The 6496-nt window shown below is 38.9% G+C and overlaps 1 protein-coding gene across 3 annotated transcripts in view; it reads right to left on the bottom strand.

Moving 5' to 3' along the window:
• Window positions 1–6496, bottom strand: part of FGF12 (fibroblast growth factor 12) — a 636348-nt gene that overhangs the window by 220760 nt on the left and 409092 nt on the right. The window lies entirely within an intron of this gene.

Genomic DNA, 6496 nt, shown 5'->3' with positions numbered 1-6496 from the left:
TTTCCTTTTACTTTCCTCTTGTCCCACTATCATGTTCAGCATTCGTTTGGGTTTCAGTAATTCCTCTCGGTTACATTGCCCTTGATCAATCCCTACCAGGCCTCTCACACCCTCGTGGCCACTAATTTTGGATCACTTGTTCCCCTTTAAAGCTATTTTAAGGCAATTTTAGACTTCAACAAAATGGGGGTTTTATCTGGAGGGTTCTGCTTAAGGAAGCAGGTGAAATGCTAATGATGGTGACAAGGTATCTTGATCATTGCTATCTAGATATGAAGCAAGAACTGAGAAAAGCTACCGCTGACTGGTAAAGTAACAGCAGGATAGGAAACTGTTTTGTCATTTTGTGTACAATGTTTGTGATTGTGTCTGTGTTCACACAGGATTACACCTGGTCTTGGTTTTGTCTTCTCTTGATCCATCACCATTCTAGGGGCCTTATCTGATTGGGAGTTCTATGAAATTATGTTCTGTTGAACATCCAGCAAGGGCTAGCTCATCATGCCAATCCTGCTGCTGGCTGTCAGAGATTGTACATCTCTTTCTCAACTGTATAGTCAGTCATTTGTGCCTCATAATTTTGTTCCAAACACTTAAATTTCACACTCAACATAATTTTTAAGAGAATCTCAGGGCTGAAGGGCACAGACATTAAATGCCATTGTCTTTGGCGGTTAGTCAAGCTTCACGTCGACAATGAAGTCACCAATGTGACTCGACTTTTCAGTCAAACAACAGACAGGTCTGTGAGGCAAACACTCACACCACGGAGGTACAAAACCTCTCGAGCAATATAAAATCAGAAGAGCAGCATAAAGTTAAGAAAGCTAGAAAGGATAATAAAGAAAGGGTAAACCATGGAAACAGGACACCAGGAAGAAGTTACAGAAGTGCTAATCTACCATGGGGACTCCAGTCAATGTCATGAAACACGTATGAATTGTTTAATGGAAAACTAATCTGCTCCATAACTTTTCACTCAAATCTGGGGGGGGGGGAGCCATCCAGTATTCATGTAACACCTTCTTCAAGTGTTTGGACAGCATCTGCTCAAATGATTCCAATTTCACCACCGTGTTAACTTTTCAGGGACCTTGTTCAATTTTCAAATGGGCCTTCTTATCTTTTGTTCAGAGAAAAAGAGAACAACGCATTTGGTTATAATATCTGGTTTCCCACCAGTGTGTTTGACCTCTTCAAATGTTTCTTTTCCTATGGTAACTAGCAGAGCGCAATAATAACCATTCTAATTTTATGTAAAATATGCCTATTAATACTTTCTAAACAGTGTGTGTGTGTGCAATTGCATGCCAGTGTTCCTATACAGTTTTGCATTTTTTATCATTGCATTTGCAAATTCTTATCTGTGGCTGATGACAAACCCATTTGCATTTGTACTCAATTACATGTAATTAATCTTTTCTTCATGAACAAAAGAACAGGTGTCTTTATAAAAGCCTACCCATACATCATCATAAGGTTGAGTGGACTAGTGAACCAAACGTTTCTGAGAGATGCTTACAGGAACAAGGCCTTTTGTCCTTATGCAGCGTGCTACTCTTACTCCATCTCATAAATAAAATGGGTGACAAAAAAGGGCTTTTTACCCTTTTGGTTGTTTCCATTTTTTTTATTGGAAACCTTGGTTGGATTTTAAGTTTTCTTTCCATTTTTTTTCCCCTAATGACCACTTGGAAAATGTCAGCTAAAATTGTTCATTTCCATTGGAAATTTTCAATGAGAATATGTTAGAGGAATGGCAGAAAAACTACATTAATAAAAAGACTGGTGAAATCTGAATAAATGTACACTCCTTTAATAGTATTGTACCAGTGTAATTACCTGGTTTGGGTCTTTGTGATTTTGCCATATGTAATAAGTGGACACAGGAATTCTTTCTGCACTGCTTTGCAATTGTTCTCAAGTCTCAAAGTATTTTCAAAAAGGAGCATATTAAAAAGTATGAGTATGGAACAGGAGGAGAAATACTTATTTAGTCTATAATTGTTATGGATTTCATTGGATTCCAAAAAACATGTATGTATTAGAATGCTAATTCCTATTCCTGTGAACAGAATCTTGTTTGGAAATAGACTTTTCTCAATTATGTTAATGGATTTTATCAGTGTAGCATTTCTGTTATATAAAACCAGGAAACTAAGGTAATCAACTAGAGAAAGCTTTGGACATATGCATAAGGACACATTAATTTAGTCACTCAATTTGTATTGAATGCTTGCTATGCTATAGGGACCAGTCTACATCCTATAAACGCATCATGGTTCAAAACAAAATGTTCTCATTCATGGAATCTACATTTTTTTGGAGAGAAAACCAAACATACCAATAATGAGTCAATTATGGCTCATTGTGACCCTAACAGACCACGTAGGCCTTCCCCTGTGAGTTTTCAAGGTTATAAAATATTATGGAATAGAAAGCCTCATGTTTCTACTGTGGAGCAACTGATGAAATTGAACTGCTGACCTTGTGGTTAGCAGTCCATTGAGAAATCCACTACTCCACCAGGGCTCCTTGGATCTTCATGAAACTCTCAAGACTCACGGCCAACAAGTCAATTCTGACTGCTGGCAACCCTATAGAGCAGGATAGAACTGCCCCTGAGGGTTTCTGGAACGCTAACTTTTTATGGACGTAGAAAGACTCATCTTTCTCCTGTGGATGGACTGGTGATTCTGAACAGCTGGCCATGAAAATCATATGGATCAGTCTTACGGTGACACATCTGGAATCACTAAGAACAAGAATTGACCCCATGGTAACAATAACAACAGAAAACTTACAATCATAGGATTTAATGTGATGAGGGAGTAACAGAGCAGAATTTATCTACAGTAATATACTCCTTTATTAAACATTTAAAACATATTAAGCAGTATAATAAATGATGCTTTTGTATACACACATAGAAAATAGAGTTCTAGAAAATCAATATACCAGATTAAGTATGATACTGTCTGGTACTGAAGGATGGCACAGGGAAAATGTACAGCAGGTGAGTCAAATTCACTGGTACTATGCTGATATATACATTTGTAATACACATAACATATGCATGTAAATGAATTATATATACGTAGATGTGCATGTACTTAACCATTGGCTCAGCACATGCACAGCATTCATTTTCAATTATCTTTGTCCAAAAACAGTAAAGAGGAGATTTGTTAGTTTGACCCCACACATACACCCCACTTCCCCACCACTGCCCCATGAAAATGGCATGCAGACACAGCACAGCTGGCCAGGTTAAGGTTGCCTTCTCTGGAACTGGGCACAACTATTTCTGAATATTACGGAATTGAAGATGGATGGAATCTATCATCACCAACTGATAATTTTTCAATCATGTTTATCAGTCTGGTTGTATGGTGCTAAAAGTGCATGTTAATATTGTCATCTGGCTCCACCACTCTATTTTATAGAGAAAGAAACTGAAATCTAGAGACAACTCAGAGTTGGCACAGGATGACAAAGCTAAGCGGTCCTTAATTCTTTCCATCTATACTTGTAGCCTTCAAAAATCTGCCTTCAAGTTCAGAAGCAATCTATGTAAATCCTACATGGAAAGAAAAGCATCCTCATTCTCTGTCCTGCACTGAAAGAATCCCTGAAAGATTGCATCTTCACCAATATAAGCCAGCAACGTAAACCGCAGCAGGTGAGTCAACTACTTGGCCAAAATTAAGAGAAATAAAACTGGGAGGAAATTAATCATACTAAGGTCTTTTCTTTATTGCAATTCTTATTTTGTGATGTGCAGCATTTAGGGAGGAAAGAATGATGCAGAAGGTGTTAGACAAAAGCATGTTCACCCTTTAGGCAATGTAAATCTTTCCTCAAGTCTTTATTGTGAATTTAAAAGATATTTCACCAAAACACATCATACTTAAGCAACTTGCTAGATTATCAGTCTGAGGGAAAAAAATCATATCCATCAGAATACAACTCAATTAGGCAAATAATTAATGAGCATAGCTATATGACTAGCTGAAGAGTTGCCAGTTCAAACCCACCCAGAGGAGACTTTGAAGCCAGGCCTGGTGATCTACATCACAGCCTTGAAAACCCTAGGGAGCCATTCTACTCTGCACACACAGGCATACCGGTTATTTTGATCTTCTCTGCACACATGAGTTTACCAGGAGTGGTAATCGATCCAATAACAACTGACAATAATCACCACAAAGACTTACCAGAAAAGACATTAGAGATTTTAGGAAACAATATGGTGCCCTCCATAATTGTAGAATAGCACATATTTCTTCCGTTATTTGTATATGACTATGCAGATTCGAAAAGCGAGGAGTGCAATCACTCTTGGTTTTGAAGCAAGTTTTCAAAAGTGAATAGATTCTAGATGTGTTGAAGATTTTCTTTGGCTATTAACAACTCCATAGCCACACTCATTTCAGAGTTAAATTAGTTAAAAACTATCTTCAGGTATCCTATTATTAACATTTTAATATCTATCTCAAAATAATATAAGCAATATTCTATAACAGGTCTTCCTGTCATTATCAGGCTACAAAGCTAAATCAAGTTCACTGCCATTGGGCTGATTTGGACTCATAACAACACTATCTCTAGGGTTTCCAAGATTGCCTATCTTTGCCGATCCAGGCAGTGTCACCTTTCTGCCATGGAGCGGATGGTGAGTTTGTGCTTAGCAACAAAACCCCTAATCCCACAGCACCACCAGGGCTCCTTATTTTGCTATATACACTGTAAAAACTTATCATAACCCACCTTCCCTCCATGATCACTGAAGACAAAATGGGCACAGAAAACTGATGGTACCTGGCTATTAAAAGATACAGCATTTTGGGTCTGAAAGGCTTGAAGTTAAACAAGTAGCCATCTAGCAGGGAAGCAACAAAGCCCATATGAAAGAAACACACCAGTCTGTGTGATCCTGAGGTGTTGAGGGGGATAGGTATCAGAAGTTCAAAAACAAGCAATCAAATTGACAAAGTGCAAACCCAAAACCCACTTGTAAGATAATTGGATGATCCATCACAGAAGGGCCATATGGAAGGGATGGTATAGCACTGATAAGACATATAACTATCCTCTAGTTCTTTAATATTTCCTCCCACTACTATTATGACCTTTGTTTTACCTCATTAATCTTGTTAAACCTGATTATGATAATTTGTATAATTAAGAGTGGTACATGCATGAAAGCCAAACTACAAGAAACTACAAGAGAAATGATTCCCTGAGGGTATGGGAAGGAAAAAGGAAGGGTAAACTGATAGCAGTGATGACCGTATAACCCCACTCTGGGGGAACAAATAACAGAATTGCAGGTGAATGGATACACTGGATTGTGGGACTATAAAGAGACATTTCCCCAGCTTTGTCTCCCCCAAAGACATGCTCAACATTAGGGGCTTTTTGCCAGCATGTGTGGGGGGAGGTCAAAGGCTTACAGGCATCCTCCCTGAAGGCAACCAATCACCAGATTAGGCAGGCCCTGCTCCCTGCTGTTAAGGACCATGGGCTAAAGGCCTGCAGACATTGATTTGGTTCCTGTAGGTGGGCTTCACACCCTACTGATAATGGTGTCTATGGAGATCCAGAGAACAGATCAAACCAGCTCAGTTATATCCAGAGTTAGGCTGCCATCCTGTATTTAGGATCTGCCCATTGTGTCACATGTATACCCCCAATCCCTCCTCTTCCTATTGCGTGTATATCCCTAGATTGTCCCTCTCTCATTGCTGTAAGACCTATAGTGCAACCCCTTCCTGTGCCGTATGTCTTCACCTGTAATTAGTGGGCTTGCACTACCCCCAAATATATATAGACCTGGGCTAACAATAAATCTCTCCCTGCTCCTCCCTTGGCCTCTCGTAGGCTCCCCCTCTCCTCTCCCCTCCTTGCTCCCCTGTTTCCTTTCCCCTTGTCCTCCTTCCCCTCTCTCTCTCTCCATGTGGACCACCAGGTGAGGCTGAGGTGAGCATTGCTACCATGAATTTTGTCTGACTCCATTATTTCTCTCTCTCTTCTATCTCTCATGCTCTTTATGACTTTACTATAATCTTTAATTATTATCACTGTACAATTGCGCCTACAGACCCATGATGATGTGCTAGGGGCAGGCTTCCCCTTGCACTGGATGGTGTAAGATATGACAAATAATAATAATATATAATGATAAGGGTTCCTGGGGGTCAGGGTGGAGGAGGAGGAGGTTAAAGGGGGTATAAAGGAGTTCAAGAAGAAAGAAAATGCCTTGAAACTGATGGTAGTAGCAATTGTAAAATTATGCTTCATCTAACTCAATTATGGATTTCATATCTATAAGAGCTCCCAATAAAATGGCTCATTTTATATATATAATTTTAAAAACGTTATAATAGTATTATACTTTTCAAATCAGCAATTTTTTTGTCCACTGAAATATACATTATATACATGTATTCCATGTCTACCTTAACTGCAATTCTCATCTGCCTGAAATTGAAAG

This window comes from Echinops telfairi, unplaced genomic scaffold, assembly GCF_000313985.2.
Source record: "Echinops telfairi isolate 266 unplaced genomic scaffold, ASM31398v2 ScPeMD7_17;HRSCAF=63, whole genome shotgun sequence".
Classification (NCBI taxonomy): Eukaryota; Metazoa; Chordata; class Mammalia; order Afrosoricida; family Tenrecidae; genus Echinops; species Echinops telfairi.
Note: the sequence above shows the minus strand (reverse complement) of the source record. Positions and strands in the feature narration are given on the sequence as shown.